Here is a 19,398-nt window from a genome sequence, read left to right on the forward strand (position 1 = left end):
CATATTCTGGTTCATATTACCATCTCTCAAAATATGGAATACTTCTTTTTAACACTCTGTTACTGAATGGAGACAAAATCTCCATGGCAGAATAAAAGTAGACCAACTGACCTAGCCACACTACTATTTGATGACCAAGTACCCCTGTTTGCAGAATCCGAAGGAACAGCAAAAATGTACAACGTGGAGGTCTCCCTCAATAAAAACAAGAGTTATGTCCTTCATCGGGAAAGACCACAAGACAACCGAAATTTCAATAGGCAACAAAACCCTCGAGCAAATATCAACATTCAGATACGTAGGGCACAACCTGGGCTACATTCAATATATGCTAAACAAAATCATGATCTTACCAAAAGTCGCAGGACTAATAAAAAGCATCTTCACACCATCTCTTGATCAGCGGCAAACCAGACTCTAACTATACAACATACTGTACAGCCTGTACAGTTATAAAACCTATCCTATTGTGTGGCAGCGAAGCTTGGATTTTTTCGTCGCGTATTATAGAATCAGGTACATGTTAGTTCAAGATACAATCCAACAGAATCAAAGTCGTAACTTTGTATTTACTATAAATCTGTTGTATATTTTTTAGAAACAGAAATGACACATGAAATTAATGTAAGATTTAATTGAAAAAAAAAACACCTTTTCATATTTATAGTTTAACTTGAAATTGTAATTATTGTGGCTATTTCTATTTTTATAATGTATTTTGAAGATATTTGTAAAAGAATTAACTGCGTATAATATGTCTGGATGTAAATTGTTATTGTTTAACAGTGCTATACTGCGACTTCCCATAACTTTGTACTATCTCAAATCAGTAGCTGTTAAGTAGCTGTGATGAAGTGGTTGTTACGAAATTGACGCGAGAAGTAGGTAGGGAGAAACTGATATGACGTTGTTATGTTCAAATAAATGAATTGTACCAGAAAGGAGACTGATTCGCGAAATTATATTATAGTACGGCATGAAGAAAATAAAAGGAACAACGGAGAAAGTTAATCATGCAGTGGCCAAATTGTCAAATTAAAAACGACATAAACATACCGCCTTGGCAAATGCGTTGTTTTCAGTGGGCCTTAATTATCAACGAGCCAGATTATTAACAAGGAGGTTCAAGGACCACATGGGTAGATTTTATTTTAATAATTATTTCGATCCTCCTCCTCATTTAAAATCGCTGCACTGACTTAGTGTTACTGTTCCGAAAAAGTGCACATGAATAATAACTACTGACTTTTAGAAGTAACAGAGAGGGGATCGTCGTAACAGTAGGAGGAGGAGAAGAGGAAAAAGAAGAAAAAGATGGTTTTATGGATAGTGTACAAGTAGCTTATTCGTTTGCCTCTACGGTAGCTCGTCATATCAGTTCACGTTCACGTTCACGTTTTAGAAGTTTTAGACGAGGTTCAATATTCCACTCACAACAAGGTCAGCCTCATGGGGCAAAGCACTACTCCAATTTCCACAAATTAAAAAGCGATAAAGTGATTTTCTGAAACAGTGTATCCCATTAGAAAAATGATCTTACCAGAATCTGAGAAGACCTGATCCATTTCTCTCGAATAATCAAAGACAGAAAAAAACAAAGGCTTTTGCAGACAAAAGTAATGGAATCTTGGGACTTCAGAAGCTCCAGTATTTAGCGATAAACGTCTGGTCACGCGGAGATTGTTCACACCCCTGCTCTGCTTGAAATGTCAGCAATACAGTACACTGCTAACTGTTACCAAAATAAAGTTGCAGGTGTTAAGTGTTCCGCCAGGCACGACTCTAGAACGTGAAAAATATGATACCAGAGCCGTCGAGAAACCGAAGTGGAATACATTCCAAGTTCAGACTGACATAAGCAAGTAGTTCTGAAGAAATAGCAACGAAACGTAGATGACGCTGGGGATTAATAGGAAAGACCTTCAGAACAGGAGAGCAAGTAACAAGAGATTGCTTTAACGAAAGGAGGAACAAGGACTAAAAATAACGCAAAGAATTAGCCGCAAAAGCATAGATAAAATAATTTCAGGTTGACTGAACTCATAGAGAAGATAGGAAACTGCATATATAAAGTGAAGTGCGGTAATAATATTATCAGTAGAATTCATATACACAATAGCAGCTTGAAATTAGCTACTTGCTCACGTCGTATCCGACGTTCGGCAAAATATCAGTCACAGAATCACGAAAATAAAACGGCAGGTAAGGTAACTTGGCTATGAATCCGCCTCAAAAAAGTTTGTTTTTCATCTGGAATCAATTTTTAGAATCTTTAGAACAAAATGGTGCTTAAAAGAATTGAATTGGACATATGGAACTTGTGTAAAAATCAATTTAGTAATCTCTCAGTGTAGATCCACGCTTGTGTTTCCGCTGTTTTCACACGTTATTGTTGTCATTAGACTCCAAGAAACATATACGAGGTGCGGCTAGAAAAAAACCGGACTGATGCTGGAAAAAACATTTATTTACAATTATTTACAATTTCATGTTATCTCCTTCAATGTACTCTCCTCCTCGGTCTCTACACTGCTCCATACGAATTTTCCACTGTTCATAGCAATGCTGCAGATCATTTTCGGTAAGTCCATACATTACTTCCGTCGCTTTTTCTTTTACTGCTTCAACAGTCTCAAATCTAGTTCCTTTCAAAGCTGACTTGACTTTAGAGAAAAAAAAAGTCACAGGGGGCCAAATCAGGTGAGTAGGGTGGATGATCTAAGATGGGAATGTTGTGTTTTGCCAAGAACGTCTTCACTGACAACGCACTGTGAGCTGGGGCATTGTCTTGGTGAAGGATCCATGACTTTTTTCTCCACAAATCGTTCCGTTTTCTCCGTACTCGCTCACGTATGGTAGCCAGGACGCTAATGTAGTAATGCTGATTCACTGTTTGTCCCTATGGTACCCAATCAATGTGCACAATCCCTTTGATGTCAAAAAAAACAATCATCATTGCCTTGAATTTCGATTTTGACATTCGTGCTTTTTTTTTGTCGTGGAGAACCAGGAGTTTTCCAATGCATCGATTGGCGTTTAGTTTCGGGATCGTAAGTAAAAAACCACGATTCAGCGCAAGTAACAACATTTTGTAAGAAGGTGGGATCACTTTCAATGTTTTCCAGGATGTCAGAACAAATCATTCTTCGGCGTTCCATCTGTTCAATTGTGAGACACTTTGGAACCATTTTTGAACACACTTTGTTCATGTTGAAACTTTCATGAAGAATCTGCCAAACACTTTCCTTGTCAACTCCTGTTAACTCAGACACTGCTCTGATTGTTAAACGGCGAACTTGTCGAACAAGTTTACCGATTTTTTCAATGTTTGCATCAGTTTTTGCTGACAATGGTCTGCCAGTGCGAGTGTCATCACTGGTGTCTTCGCGGCCATCTTTAAATCGTTTAAACCACTCAAACACTTGTGTTCGGGATAAACAATAATCGCCGTACACTTGTTGTAACATTACAAACGTTTCACTTGCAGATTTTCCTAGTTTGAAACAAAATTTGATGTTAACACGCTGTTCTTTCTGTACACTCAACGTTTTCCGACGCACAGACAAAACGTCAACTACTTAAAACAGACGCCACGGGCAGACTGAGTGCAGGAGGCAGATGAAACTCGAGCAGTAGGCGGAGCGAGAGTCACGTGACAGGCCACGCGACTTTCAGCCTTATTGCATTCGTTTTATTGTTTCACCAGTACTAGTCCGGTTTTTTTCTAGCCACACCTCGTACTGTACAACTGTTTTACAATTTGGCAGACCTTTTACAAGATACGTGTTGCGATGCTCTTATGTTGCCGCTGTATGTCTTCGGTTATTGAGCGTTGTTTTCCTTATAAATTTTCTGTGGATTTACTTGCTGCTATTTTGTCGTTCTCGAAAGTTATTATGCCTGTAATTTTTTAAATGTCGGGTAGTGAACAAGAGTGAAGTTCTAGAGTTGCTAGAAATGGCTTGGTTCAAATGGCTCTGAGCACTATGGGACTCAACTACTGTGGTCATCAGTCCCCTAGAACTTAGAACTACTTAAACCTAACTAACCTAAGGACATCACACACATCCATGCCCGAGGCAGGATTCGAACCTGCGACCGTAGCAGTCGCACGGTTCCGGACTGCGCGCCTAGAACCGCGAGACCACCGCGGCCGGCTGCTAGAAATATATTCCGGGTTTAATATAAAACAATAACTGTTGGCAATTGATTCCATGAGAGTGGTCGAGGCTGCTAAGTAGGTCCTTGAGGCAACTGAAGACGCCAGAATAACAAAGAGAAATAAAGAAAGGAAAAGAGAAGGTGAGGAACATGTAAACCAGGTATATTGTGCAAATGGAATGTATTAGGAATAACAGAGGCGAGTCATAGCTAAACAAATTTTGAACTGAATACACGAGAATTAAACTTATTGACATGTTTATTTTGTGCACAAAAAACTATTTGAGCCAGAAGAAGAAATTTTTTGGAAGTTTCGGGGCACTATTTGGACGAAAGTTGACTACAGACACTAATGTGTTATCAACAGGAAGAAAAATACATGCTGATTAGTAAAAAAGTTACCTTAATTTAGATTATTAGAGTTAAATGTTTCTAGAAAAAAATTTTTGGCTGAAATGACATGATTGTAGTCTACGTTTTAGATAGACACGTAGCTAATGCGTAGTTAAAGTTTAAAACATCTGAGTAAGACGCTGTACACGTTGGTTGGCTGGCTTTCAGAGCAGAGACAATTCCGTCCAGCTAAAGCTGCTGACGAGAGACGCCTTGAGCCCGCTGCTGAAACTGCTAGCGAATTCACTCCATTGGTTTTAGCCAAGAGCGTGCGCAGGACACAGGTCACTGCAGTATTCAGTCGCTTCTCTCTCTTGTGAGCTAGGCCTCGATGAGAACAGACGTCTTCCCGGGGAGGCAGAGCCTCTGGCTCTGAACCCCATTGCCGGTCACCAACATACCTGAACACGAACTGCCTTCCTTTCCGCTGCCCGCTTATTTAGTTGTTCGTCCACCTAGACTGACCTAAACCTGGTAGCTTCCTCCCTAGGCGCGCTCTTTGTATTCCGTACACCGTAATATATCCTCTTTATTTGACTTAATTTTCTGTTCTGTCATTTAACGGCAGCCCTGGATGTCCACTCACAAGTCCTGACCGCTCGACCTCCTGCACATTGTCGTCGTAAGCCGACTGCAACATCCTTCTTCCCTTTCCCTGAACATGTACAATACTTAGTCAGCGCATAGATTACAAGTATGAACCGGCATACAACCACATAATTCACTGATCATCAGAAAAAAATTGTAATAAAGTGAGTGCGATTAATTGTGCATCAAAATACTTAACAAGAAACGCACCTATTATACTACAATTTTCAGCCTACTAAGAGTTCACGCTTTTTAGTTACAGGCGTGCACATTTTATGAAAATTGTATTTTCCAGGCGTTCACAGACTTTAAGTGAAGTATAGCACAACCAGTTTGACCCAAAATGCTGACCAAAAGGATATACAAATGAATGAGTGAGAAAACTGAGGCTCTGTTAGTTGACGATTAACATGGTTTTAGAAAACATAAAGGGACCATACGTGCAGTACTGTTATTACACCTGAAAATAGAAGCAATACTTCGGGAAAATCAAGGCACTTTAGTTGGAAAATACAAATTGATGCAAGATGTTTGGAAACCTAGAAAAGAAATACACTGTAATGGATGGTGGGTAATACACAACATATACAGCAACCATGAGAGGACATTAAGGATGGTAGACCAAAAATGAAGTTCTACAGTGAAATGTTATAAGGCAGGTGAGCCGGCCGGAGTGGCCGAGCGGTTCTGGGCGCTACAGTTTGGAACCGCGCGACCGCCACGTCCCTGGTTCGAATCCTGCCTCGGACATGAATGTGTGTGATGTCCTTAGGTTAATTAGGTTTAAGTAGTTCGAAGTTCTAGGGGACTGATGACCTGAGAAGTTAAGTCCCATAGTGCTCAGAGCCATTTGAGCCAAGGCAGGTGAGCTGGTGCGTTTCTGGCGTCAGTTTCTATCGATCGTCATTTTGATCTCTGAGTCGACTTCGATGCTTACTTGTCTTCTGCTCATCTTTGGCGGCGCGGATTTAACCGCAGCGCGTGCGCTCTGCTGGGGTGGTCTGTCGGCATCGGCGGTGAGCGAGAGTCACGTCGGACTGTGTACGTAGGTAGGACGGTAAGCGGACGAGTCGGACAACGAAGGAGCGGGGCCAGCGGCTACGGCGTGTTGAGTCGTGAGGGCAGATCCACCGCCCATGGTGATTTGGTTGTCCTATAGGTCGGAAGGACAAGCTCCTACGAGTGTGTTATAAGCTACGCCGGCCGATTGAATTGGAGTCGCCGAGTTGCTTCGGTGGGTTGCGTGCGGTTTAAGTGAATATGCCAGTGTACTAAAAATCTTTTGAATTGTTTTAGTTGTTGATCACTTACCTCGGTGTCGCGACGAACTATCTTGACGGCAGTTGAGGAAGTGTGGCTACGCCCAACCAACCGACATGAAGCGTGGTTAAAGACTTAGCTAGAAGTTCAACGAGTAGTGTGTAAGTACGGCTCTGGCGTTTCAAGACACGCCCAGATACGTCCTCTATTCTATCTTGTAGTTAATTTGGTAGTTTGGCGTGTAAATGTGCCCCGAGATAATTCTGGTCATCTTAACTTTAGAGCACGATTTTTAGCGAACTTATTAACCAAAGTTTAAGGGCTGGCACTGGCCAAGTAACTCACGGAGGCTAATTTGTTTCTATTCAGTTGTATTGATCACCCGTTCTTTAGATAAGATTGTGTAGTTTATGTCTCAGAATATTGTCTGCCGCTGATGTGTGTTGTGTTACAGATAATCGGGAGCGGTCGACGTCAGCATACTGGGAGCAGAGCATCACTGGGGCAGAGAGATATTTAAGGCCCTGTCCTCTCCTTTACATCTTGGGTTATGTTGTCACTTTTGCGTGATTCCATCTTTCCGGTGGAGAATTATAGCAGCTGAAGTTCAGTTGCAGTGCAAAGTTGAGTGCAATTATATGTCATTTCCTGTCTCGTGGATCTCTCGTATTGATCTGAATCCTTGGCCTGCTCGCGTCTATCGCTAATTCACACGTAATATTGAAGCAACCTCATTTTAGGGGTATTGTCATATGGACATGTTCTAGTTGTAATCATTCTAAGAATATTGCTGATTAATGAACTGAGTAAGTAAACTTGAAGCACCTCCTTAATTGTTTTAGTCATTTGTATATAGTTTTGTTTAGGAAAGTTGGCTAGCCAAACCTTAAAAGATCTGTGTTCTTACTCTTAATCTGTTCTTCAGCTGATTGGAAGTAATGAGAGTTCTGATGGGAATTGTATGGACATTTGTACTATGTAAGTAAAGCTTTACCTGAGTATATTTAACTAGTCATATTCAAATTTCAAGTTTTATGGGTCTTGTTCCGGTTAAAGAAATTTATTTAACATTTGTCCAAGTGATCTGGTCTTGTATGGCAGTCTCCTGTATCATTGTGATTGTGATTTTATAATGTTTCTCATTGTAATAAAATATGTAGCAACTACAACGGATTACTGTTGTGATTTTGGTGTGTCACTACCATTACCACATTTCAGCAGGGATGCAGTCTTTCTCCCGTTCTGTTCGTCCTATATATCAAAGAAGCAATGAAGGAAATAAAAGAAAAGTTCAGGAGTGGGATTAAAATTTATGGTAAAAGGATATAAATGGTGTGACTAACTGATTGATGACATTGCTATCGTCTTTGGAAGTGGAGAAAACTTGCAGGACCTGATGAATGGATTGGTCTATTTTGAGCATAGTTTACGTACAAAGTAAACCAATTTGAGGAGCAGAAAAAATAAGATTATCGGAAAAACTAATCAAAATGGGTGATCACATAGTGCATGAAGTGAAGAAAAATAAAGCACGACGGAAAAATCAAGGACGACAAAGGCAAGTATAGGCAAAGAGAGCATTATTCACCAAACGAAGTTTAGTTGTATCAAATATACGCCTTCGGGGCGTGTGGTCTAATGGTACAGCGGGTTCCTGCAAACCGAGAGGTCGCAGGATCGAATGCCAGTAGGATCAAGGATATTTTGTCTGCCTATAATCTAGACTTCAGCCCACAACGATGTGAGGAGTCACCAGTAACGAGACGTGGTTCATATTACATGTTAAACTACAGATCCTCTTTCCCCAGTTGGATAATATTGATAGCTTAAAGACGCACAAGTCGCTGAAGTGTCGCCCACTTGAAAATCTTGCAGCCATCCATTGGGCCACACGAAATTATTGTAATAGGCCATAATTTTAAACTTTCTCCGAATTGGAACTGAGCACTGTTTGGAAGAGAATCATGGAGTGTGGGAAAACCAGAAAAGAAGAGAATAGGAGCGTTTGAGATGTGCTGTTAAAGGAAGACACTGGAATTTTAAAGTGGACAAATAAAATGAAAAATGAGGAAGTTCTGCTCAGAATCGGTGACGAAAGGAATATTTAAAAGACGCTAAGTAGAATCAGGGACAGGATGATAGGACATGCTGTAAGACATCTGGAAATAACCCCCATGGGCAAAGACTGCAATTTGAAGACAACGTTGGAAAGCAAAGAGCAAATAATTAAGAATGATTGCTAAGTGCAAATCTGACATAAAGAGAATGGCGTAGGCTAAGCAAGAAAATCGTTGTGTGTTCGCATTAAAAAAAAATAAGACTGATGGTCCAAAAAAGGTAATTTGTACAGTGTGTCATTGCAAATTCACGAAATGCTTAAGTCTTGATGGTCTAAAGGGGAAGTCAATCGCCGTCCTCTTGAATATAATACCGATGTGTTAGCCATTTCGACACCGCGCTCGGAGTAATGTAATAGTATAGACTCCTGCCAGTTGACTGGTTCCTCATTATTCATTAATGGTTATATTCACTCTTTCCCACTTTTTAAATTGATAATCTCAGTATGAGAACAACTTCAAATGTATAACAGCAGTTGTTATATACTAGAATTTTCTGAAGAAAATATGGGACAGAAGAAGTTGTCAAGACAAAAAGCTTCTGTTAGCTGTTCAAGTTAACCTCACAACTTGCTTGGAATTGTTTGTCATTATATTTTTGAGCTGAAATTATTCAAGCGAAGTGTTAACAGATCATTTTTCGTAATTGTTTTGCAATTATTAGCATTACTCATTCAGGCCTGCGGTGGGTTGCCTTAGCAAAGGTTATTTGAGGACTTGTCTACTGTAAAAATGTAGGTAATATGCTTAATTCCTTCAAAAAGAACCGGTATGTGCAAACTGATTTTGGCGGAGTACCACTTCTGAGTAAGGAAGTGTTTCTATTTAGAAAATTAATTAAATATACATCCTTGAACTGACTAACAAAATTCAGCAAAGTTTATGTTATTTATTTAATACTCATCACTAGACCGCGGATTTTAGGTAAAAACCTATTTTGTTCCTGAGTTCCTATTTGCACAAAAAGTTGTACTTATGCGTTTCGTGACTATTTACACTTAATAGCGTTAATTCTATTGGACCTAAAAAAGCCTATTTCGACGTTAGTGCCTTTTTTTGCCTATTTCGGCTTTAATATCCTAAAAAGTGTCTATTTCATCATATAAGACAGGGGTTCCAAGTTTTTCCACACTATACGACAGATGGAAAAAAATATTTTCTGCCCAGTCTGAAGCAAGGTGGCTAGTTGATATGCGCTCAAGCTTCGTCTTTCGCTCTTTTTTTATTTTTTTATGTCGCTATCCCTGTTAATACCAAATACTCTTTATAGGTGTTTTATTAGTCATATTAAAAAAAAGATCATGGATCTTTAGGTTAAAATCTAATTTTTTCCTAAGCTCCAATTTGCATATAAGTTGGTATTTACGCGTTTCAAACTAACTAAACAGAATACCGTCCGTTCTATAGGACCTAAAATTGCGTATTTCGACGTTGACGCCTAATTTTGCCTATTTCGGCATCAAAATCCTAAAAAGTACATATTTCGTTAATCTGACATAGAGTTCTTGTGTTTTCAAAGATTAGAAAAAGGAAGTAAACTTAGGGCTTTAGGTCTCGTCGAAGGCGAAGGTCGTTAGAGACTGTTTACAATTCGTTTGCTAGCCTTACTAGCAACAGCACTCGGCACGGTTGAATGGTCATCCATCCAAGTATGCGCCGAGCGCGACAGTGCTTAACTTCGGTGAGCGAATGGGAACCGGTCAAAGATTTGAGTTACACATTAGAATCGAACGTGGGAGTACTAAATGTTATATTTGAAAATATTTCGTTCGTAGGATTCTGGCCAGCTGTCTATTTTCGCAAAGAAACGGTTTCATAGGCCTTAAGCTGAGCACGGATTAAAAAATCACAATGTTAATCGTAGACGCCCTCTATTGCTAAATTATTGCCCTTCGCGCATTTTCTCGCTGCTGTCTACAGGCAGTTCTATCAAACTACTCTGTTTCGTAAAAGGTATTATACGTGAACTTTCCGGGTCGAAAAATAATTTGCCAGTAGTGAGATGTTTTCATCTGAAGCACCGGTCGATTCCATTCGCTTATTCAGAAGAGGCGGCCATTAATAAGATGTTCATACTGTCAACACTGTGTATTTTAATTTATTTTTATTTTCTCTGCATCATTTTTATTAGAGCCTATTTTAGGTTTTATATAGCCTAAATGAACTACTGAAGGAGCCTATTTTAGCTGCCTAAAACACACTTTTTTACGACCTAAAAATCCGTGGTCTACTCATCACACTCATGTACAGTTATTTGTCCTCGAGCTTCTCAATACAATGCTTCATTGGATGACGTTTTTAATTTTTTTGAGTATCCGCAAGTTAGCAAAAGACACCAGATCACAATATGGATACATACATATCAATTCAAAGCAAATGCTCACCGAAAGACTTTCCACTTCTTATTTTCAGTGTGCAATATAAGATATCCTATACGATTTTCAGTTTATTAGATTTTTATAGTACTGTAAAATACGCTTCTTGTATTTCGCCCAAATACTGATTTGGTGTGGCTTCCACACTAGCATTATCATCCCTGTGTAACTACTGCAATCTACTACTAGGATCTGCCAACTATAGACAAATCGTGATCTCCTTCTACAGTTTTTCCTCTTCCCCCTGAGTTTCCAGTGTTAAGATGCTGACTATTCCTTGATGTCTCGGTGTGTGCCCTGTCAGCCGATCCCGTGTAGTGAAGTTGTGCGATGCATGTTTCCCCAAATCGATGCAGTACTTCATTAGCTTGCGCTCAACCTTGATAAATGCTTTTCTTCGTGCTGGCGGTCGGCATTTTGTATTCTTTCTACTTTGCCCATCGTCAGTTATTTTGTTTTCAAGTAGCAAACTCATCTACTACCTTTAGTGTCTTATTTCCGAATCTGATTGCCACACCATAACCTGATTTAATTTGACTCTATCACCCTTGTTTGATTTTGTGATCTTCATCTTCTAACCTCTTTTCTAAGCACTATTCACTGCTTTCAACTGATCTTCTAGGTCCTAAAATTGTCCTCGGTAAGCATAAAATTTTTAATTTTTTCTCCCTGAACTTTATTATATATTTCACCACTGTGTATTCTTATTTACCGAAGAAACTTATGTAATTTGGAACATAACAACTAATCTGTGGAAATTTCTGAAGAAGCTAAAAAAAAAAAAAAAAAAAATAAAAAACCCGCACACACACACACACACACACACACACACACACACACACACATACACACACACATTCATTCAAAATTAAGTAATCTCTGTGCAAAGTCTTCATCGCATAATAATACGAATCTGGTTACGAAAGGAAAAGAGCAATATTTTATTTTTATCACGTAATCTACGTGAATACACTATGGAAGTGATACTTTACTTTATCATTCTTTCCCTGTTCACAGTCTCTGAGTCTTCTGTTATGTGTTACGCGCATTGCATGAACAGAAAATGAAATAATACGCCAATATCCGTCCCGCACCTGGTAGGACTAAATATGTAGATATTCAGCCTTTCTGAATCTTGTTTCTAGTTCCGGCACCCAGTTACGTGCAGAACATAGATGCTACCATTGGCTGCCGGACCCTACTTTCCGAGATGATTTGCGCTTGAGGCCGTTTACCTCCTCAGCTGAGACTTTTCTTTGTGATTTTGCTCCCTGTTGCTTCACCCAGACCGGACTTGTGTCACAGTAATGTTCAGCACCGCTAATTCGATATACTTACACGTTTATGGAGAGGGTATTACAATACTTCAAACACAAAGCGTTGCTTCGCACGTTGTAACTGCAAACTCACTTCTGTACACTCATTCCCCCCTGCCTCCCTAGCGGATAGCTACGTCACCCTTATAGTGACGTCATCCTATCGCTGTAGGAAATTCCTTACTCACGAAGAGATCTTGTACCTGCAAACTTCTGCAAGTCCCACAATAAACTGACACTAGTGTTAATTCGTATATTTTGTGCAGAAAATGCCAGAAAACACGTGATAAAGGCTCTCGCCGATTTAACTGGTCGGTGCGCTCGATAACAACCATTTTATTTTTTGACAATTTACTTATAAAATAACAAGAATAAAAATACCTAAAACTGTGCTTATCTGTTTGTACTGACAGTGCTACGTCTGAAGGCTCAATGATAATACCTGTATGTGGAACGTGATGCGCTACAACATATTCCGTAACTACAATGTCCTTCATTATATAGCGGAAGTACAGTGAATTTTGTTTGTTCTCATTTTATTTTACTTTCAATCAAAGTTTTGCAACTGAGCTGTTATAGCATTGTTCTACGAAGCATTTTTCTCTAATTTATGCTACTGTCATTTATAGGAGAAAGGAAGATTATACGTGCTACTTTTTGGAAACATATCGATTTTTCGGTTGATGTGACAGTGTTCACCATTTCTTTATCTTAATCTCTGAATAACTGTTACACTTGTTATGCGCTACAAATGCTTAGTTAACTTTCTGAACAGTCTGAAATGATATTCTGACGAGATAGAGTAAAAATATAACTTGTGATTTCTTTATTTGTTATTTAATATAAAATATTTTTTTTAAAAAAAGGCTATGTTCTTTTTTTGTGCTGTCATATGAGTTTATGGCTTTAATTAGTAACTACAAATATACACTTGAAAGGCAAGATTTAATTAAGATGACACATCGAAGTACGACGAAAGTACAGAGGCATACATAGACGATATATTTACTGTCTTCCTCTATTTGGTATCATACATACACACTGCAAGAATAAGGGCAAGTTTTGTTAGAATCCCGGAAAACACAATAACTCAGAAAAATATATTCCCCAAGACTCCGTTATTGAGTCATGTTGATGATACGTCTTACAGCTGCCAAAGTCTTCAAACTGAGGAGTATTCACATTATAACTGCTTCAGCTGCAAGTTGCCGATCGTTCACTCCATGTTCCACATCGGATGGGCGATAGTCCTCCTTTCAGTCTCATTTCCGATGATCGGCGTGATTGGAGGCCTGCCAGTGGGGGTCTTCTGTTTCTGCATCCGTACTGCAAAAGTCACTTTCCATTCTCTCTCCACATACAAAGACGTGCTGGTTTTCTGTGCTACTACAGAGTTGCTGACTGGTGACTTTCGTTCTACGGCCGACGTGTCACCTTCTTTCCACGTAGGGTTCATCACTTTCTCGTAAGATAGAACACCAATTCCTCGTCGTTGTCTCGCTACGTTACCTGCATCACTTCAGGCACCAGTGGTTACCTGGCTGCCAACTTCTACGTGCGGCGTATCACCTTCTTTCCGTGTAGGACGTCCTCCGCTATCTCGTTCGATGCAGCACCAACACATCCACGTCGTTGTCTCGCTACAGGCAAGTCATCTTCTACATATCTGCAATGCACCATTCACGAGTCATTCCCTGCTTCGCTACCCTCCAACATAGCAACTCACTTGCACCTGCATGCTATCAACCATGAAAATGCGTGACTGGAATCACTTCAGGCAGTACAGAGGCTCGCCGCCGAGGTAGTCTCGTATGTAACGCCAGCTGACAGCACGCCTGGTATCGTCACGGGCTGCCTGTCACTGCTTGTGTGTTCCAGGTGTGGTCTCTCCGGCCAGCCAGACGGCCGGCTACGTCAGGTCACAGCGTGAAGTGGCTCGGCAGCGGCGGCGCCCGGCAGTCCCTGGACGTCTGCCCCAGGCAGCGCGCCGCGTAGCAGGCGAGGCACGTCTTGCAGTGACTGTCCAGGTGCGGCGACCACAGCGCGTCGTACAGCTCTGCCTCCGGCCGCGCGACGTCGACCAGCGAGGCGCCAGCCTCCTTCTTCTTGCGCGGCCGCTGACGCTGACCCGCGCAGCACGCCAGCCGCGCGCACAGCCGCTTCGCCTTCTCCTTGAGCGGCATGACGTCACGGACACCTGCTAGTGCGTGTGCTGCTCTGCGTGGCCCTTGCGCCACTTGACTGCCTGCGGTGGCAGGCTGCCGGCTCTTTATGAGCCCCGTTTGACGGCAGTGGGCGCCTGGCAACCGGTTACGTCACCCGCGCGTCTCGGCTTACAGTTACTTAGCGCAGCCTGGCACACAGCTTCCGCTCTCGTTGTTCCGCGAAAGCGCGCAGGGATGTAAACAATGTTACACGATGTCGCACGCTATCAGCTGACGCGCTACAGTTCACAGACAACAACTTATTTCTCAGTATTTCGCTACAGTGCAATTCTTCAGTCACTACGCTCCTTCATTGACGTGAACGGCTGAATGTATGCCTTAGTTATTGTTCTCTTTACTGAAAAATACTCAGATCTAACATGTCTGGATGTAAGGTATATAGAATTCCTATTCACTGAATAAGATTTGCGGGTAATATTACCCTAATAGATGATAGCAAAAAATATATGCAGAATGTAAGAGCAGGCATAATGGCTGTTGAGAACTACAGCTGCCGATTATTTGTTACACTCATACTAGCTCATAATAGGTTGAGAATCAAATTTCAGCCAAGATGAGCTATCTTCAGAACTTGTCAATGCTAACAATTTTGGTTTCGACAGTATAGTCACTATAAATACCCCTTAAATATTCTTGTCCGATGGCTGCACTGAAATATGCCAAGAGTCAACATTTCATTGAGGCTCCTATTAGACTAATTAAAGGATTCTATTAGCAGGCTCAATCAAATGTTGACTTTCAGCATGAGTCGCGCAGCAATCGGCTATGCAATATTTATGGCCTGTTTATAAAGACTACACAGCCGAAATCAACAATTTTTTGAGTACTGACTGAAATAAACTTCATAGTAAAAGTAATATCCTCATTGATATTGTCAGTCAATAATATGGCCAATATAAGGAAATATGTCAACTTCGCTACAGTTAAACACAACGGATTCGCCACGGCTGGATTAAGAGTTTTTATTTTAATGTTAACTCAAGCATACACGGTGACGATGTTGACGGTGTTACACTGTGTGTAAAACTGTCATCAGCCCGAAGGTTGGTTTGAGCACCAGAGTGCTTAACCAGGTATGGTCTTACTGGAGTTAATATTCATTTGCCTTAATCTGGTCTTTTAAATGATAGTCTTAGCCTATTTTACGGACAGCGAGCCACAGTGCAACATGGGATTTTTCACATTAAAAAGTCATAGCCAGAAGAGAAAGAAGCGATGACTGGAGCAAAAAAGCCTTAGGACCAACTTGGTATCGAATCCTGGACGTTGTACTCTGGCGTTTAGCACTGAATAATCTTTCATTCTTTTTTTTCATTTTGTCATAGGACTTCTATCCACGGCTTGCAGCCGAGTCTTGCGCTCGTCTTAATGCATTCTTCAGCTACTTTACATCGCTATATTTTTCTTCATAAAACAATGGCTTGTTTCTTCATATAATGAAATCAAAGTTACTTTTCGTAATAACTTAAAAATATATATAAACAATTTTTTAATAAATCTTAGAGAATCTTCTTGAGAGTTAAAACTTCCTTTACGAACCTGAAATCTTCCTGGAAGTCCAAATAAAAATAAAATATTACAGATCTAAAATTTTCTTAGAAGATAAATATCGTCTTTTGAACTGAAACTCATCTTTAAACTGTGGTCTTCTCGAAACTTAATCAGCATTAACGCCTTTATTCTGTTTCAAAATCAGTGTGTACATAAATCTGGAATTTGTTTCTTTGTCTCCCATTTGTCTTTTTAACATTAAGTAGACTTCGTTGGTTGTTGGCCTTCACAGTGTAGTACGTGAAGTGTCCACGTACAGTATCTTGAGTTCTATTAAAATTCTTCCAGTCTGGTTTCACAATATTGATGATTCCTGTTAAGCTTTCTGGGAAACTCACGAAGGTTTCTCGTCTTGCTCCCAGATTGAGCCTCATTGCCACCCTAACAAACTGAAAAGACATGAAGACCGCTCCTAACGGATGAAGCTGGTAACTACTGTATTACATCAAACTGTTTAATGAATAGTTGTAAATATGCTGAATGTAATATCTAAATTTGCAAAAAGCGTAAAACTTATGTAGGACAACAATGTTCCACCATTAACTCTATTTGCAGCGTCCATTTACTCCTCGAAACTGTGAAAATTCGGCCATGAAGGCAATTTTTAACATCATTATTCCGGTCATATCATGTGAACAAATTCCATCCTAAATTACGATATCTGAAAAAAGTTGCGTGTCTGAAACTGAGCAACTACGAGAAATAATTCAGCAAGCTGTGGAGAAAGATTGTACTACAAATTTCTTTAGTGGCCAAAGACCCACGCGCAACCAAAATGAATTCTGATTATGGGGGAGATTTTTATCACTTAATTTCGAGAAAGCACTTGCACTCTTGGCTTTTGTCATTGAACCGAGACAATGCAAGGCAGTACGATAAAAGTGTGAAGGCAAGGTCGGAGGGCATCTTCTATATTTGTACGTGACAGCTCTGCGGGTGGTGTTCGCCAGACATTGTCTAAATCCTGATGATTCCATCAGTGCGCTGTCTGGTCACTCCACAGACGACTTCGCGCCTCCATTCTCCTTTAGCGTCTCCCACACGACTAACAGCGCCCACTGCATTCTAGTATGACGTGTACTGAGTGAACAGTGGCCGGCCTTGGAAATCAGGTATATGCTTCATGCAGCCGCCAGTCATTGTGCTGGGAATACACATTGATATAATCTGGAGTTCCTGGTGAGACGCCTACCAACGACTGATTATCCACGTTTTCGAAACTCCACTCTCTAACGAGCTATTTACATCTACATCTACAGCACTATAAAATGTGTGGCAGAGTGTAGTTTTTTGTATCACACATGAAGGTTTCACTCCATTACATTCACATATGGAGCGTGCAGACTACTTGTACGCCTCTGTGTGAACTATTATTTGCCTACTTTTAGATGCGCAATCTCCATGATGTGGTTATGAAGGATATTGAAAAATATTAAGTTTCTGGCGTGAAATACGTTCTTGAAATTTTCCAAACATGAGATATGCGCAGTATTCATATTAATTTATTACCATACAAATGTTGCCAGTTACCATAAACATTCACATTTCGGTTTCAACATATTAACTGCCATCTTCAGATGTGATAATAATTAACGAATAGCATCGTCACAGTCTATAAACGTTTGAAGAGCGAGAGGCAGATCACCGATCCCCGTTGTGCACTATTTTCATCAAGCTGTGGCCTGTCGATTGGAATCTTGAAAGAGCTTCATCGATAGGACTCAACCACTGGACGGAACGGCATCATCAGATGGAAAAGTAAGCTGCCGCCGGATATTCTTGCAAAGGAAGCACCAAGGATCGATCTGCCCTTTCCGTGGGATACTACTCAGTCATGAAATAATAAATAAATCGACACCCTAGCTGCAAACAGGCGTTGATATACATCATTGGGGACTTGTTGAAAATGAGTGCCCCGACCGGGACACGAACCCAGGACCTCCTGCTTGCATGGCAGACGCTCTATCCATCTGAGCCACCGGGGGCACAGAGGATGATGCGCCTGCAGGGACTTATCCGTTGCACGCTCCCCGTGAGACCCACATTCCCAACATGTCCACACCACTACATTCGTAGTGCGCCTAATAGATGTTTGCCCATCACATCGTCTGTTTGCAGCTAGGGTGTCGATTTAATTATCATTAGCCGGCCGAAGTGGCCGAGCGGTTCTAGCCGCTACAGTCTCGAACCGCGCGACCGCTACGGTCGCAGGTTCGAATCCTGCCTCGGGCATGGATGTGTGTGATGTTCTTAGGTTAGTTAGGTTTAAGTAGTTCTAAGTTCTAGGAGACTGATGACCTCAGAAGTTAAGTCCCATAGTGCTCAGAACCATTTGAACCATTTAATTATCATTTCATTCTAGAGAAGCTGCACGGTCATCAGCGGTATCCTTTCGGGAACAGATACTACCTTCATATATAGTTAAAATATGTCTGCCCGGCCACTGACCTTCTTGTGCGAACGCAACGCTATGCCCCACAAAACTCGTACGGGACTTGGTAGATTAATCTGCTACGAGTAATGAGTGTGATGGGCAAACATCTATTTGGCGCACTACGAATGTAGTGGTGTGGACATGTTGGGAATGTGGGTCTCACAGGGAGCGTGCAAGGGATAAGTCCCTGCAGGCGCATCATCCTCTGTGCCCTCGGTTGCTCAAATGGATGCAGCCGGCACGGTAGATCAGCGTGTTCGCTCAGAGGGCTGCTTGCTCTCTGTAATAAATGAACTGAGTCTAGGAATCAATGACCAACTTGAACGGATGTCTTGTGACGTCCGCCCAGACCAAACGCAATGGAAAAAAAAAAAATTAAAAAAATTAATAGAGAGTTTGTCATGTAAGCAGGAGATCCCGGGTTCGAGTCCTGGTCGGGGCACACATTTTCAACATGTCCCCAATGCTGTATATCAACGCCTGTTTGCAGCTAGGGTGTCGATTTAATTATCATTTCGTTGTAGAGAAGCTGCACGGTCATCAATGGTATCTGTTCTTTCGGGAACAGATACTACTTTCATGTACAGGGTGAGTCACCTAACATTACCGCTGGATATATTTCGTAAACCACATCAAATACTGACGAATCGATTCCACAGACCGAACGTGAGGAGAGGGGCTAGTGCAATTGGTTAATACAAACCATACAAAAATGCACGGAAGTATGTATTTAACACAAACCTACGTTTTTTTAAATGGAACCCAGTTAGTTTTGTTAGCACATCTGAACATATAAACAAATACGTAATCAGTGCCGTTTGTTGCATTGTAAAATGTTAATTACATCCGGAGATATTGTAACCTAAAGTTGACGCTTGAATACCACTCCTCCGCTGTTCGATCCTGTGTATAGGAGAGCACCGAATTACGTAGGGATCCAAAGGGAACGGTAATGGACCTTAGGTACAGAAGGGACTG

At 40.9% G+C, this 19,398-nt stretch overlaps 1 non-coding gene across 1 annotated transcript; it reads right to left on the reverse strand.

Moving 5' to 3' along the window:
• Window positions 1-17,897: 17,897 nt before the first annotated feature.
• Window positions 17,898-17,972, reverse strand: Trnaa-ugc (transfer RNA alanine (anticodon UGC)). The gene has a single exon. It is a non-coding gene; the product is annotated as a tRNA-Ala (tRNA).
• Window positions 17,973-19,398: the final 1,426 nt, after the last annotated feature.

The sequence above is a fragment of the Schistocerca serialis genome, chromosome 8 (assembly GCF_023864345.2).
Source record: "Schistocerca serialis cubense isolate TAMUIC-IGC-003099 chromosome 8, iqSchSeri2.2, whole genome shotgun sequence".
Lineage (NCBI taxonomy): Eukaryota > Metazoa > Arthropoda > Insecta > Orthoptera > Acrididae > Schistocerca > Schistocerca serialis.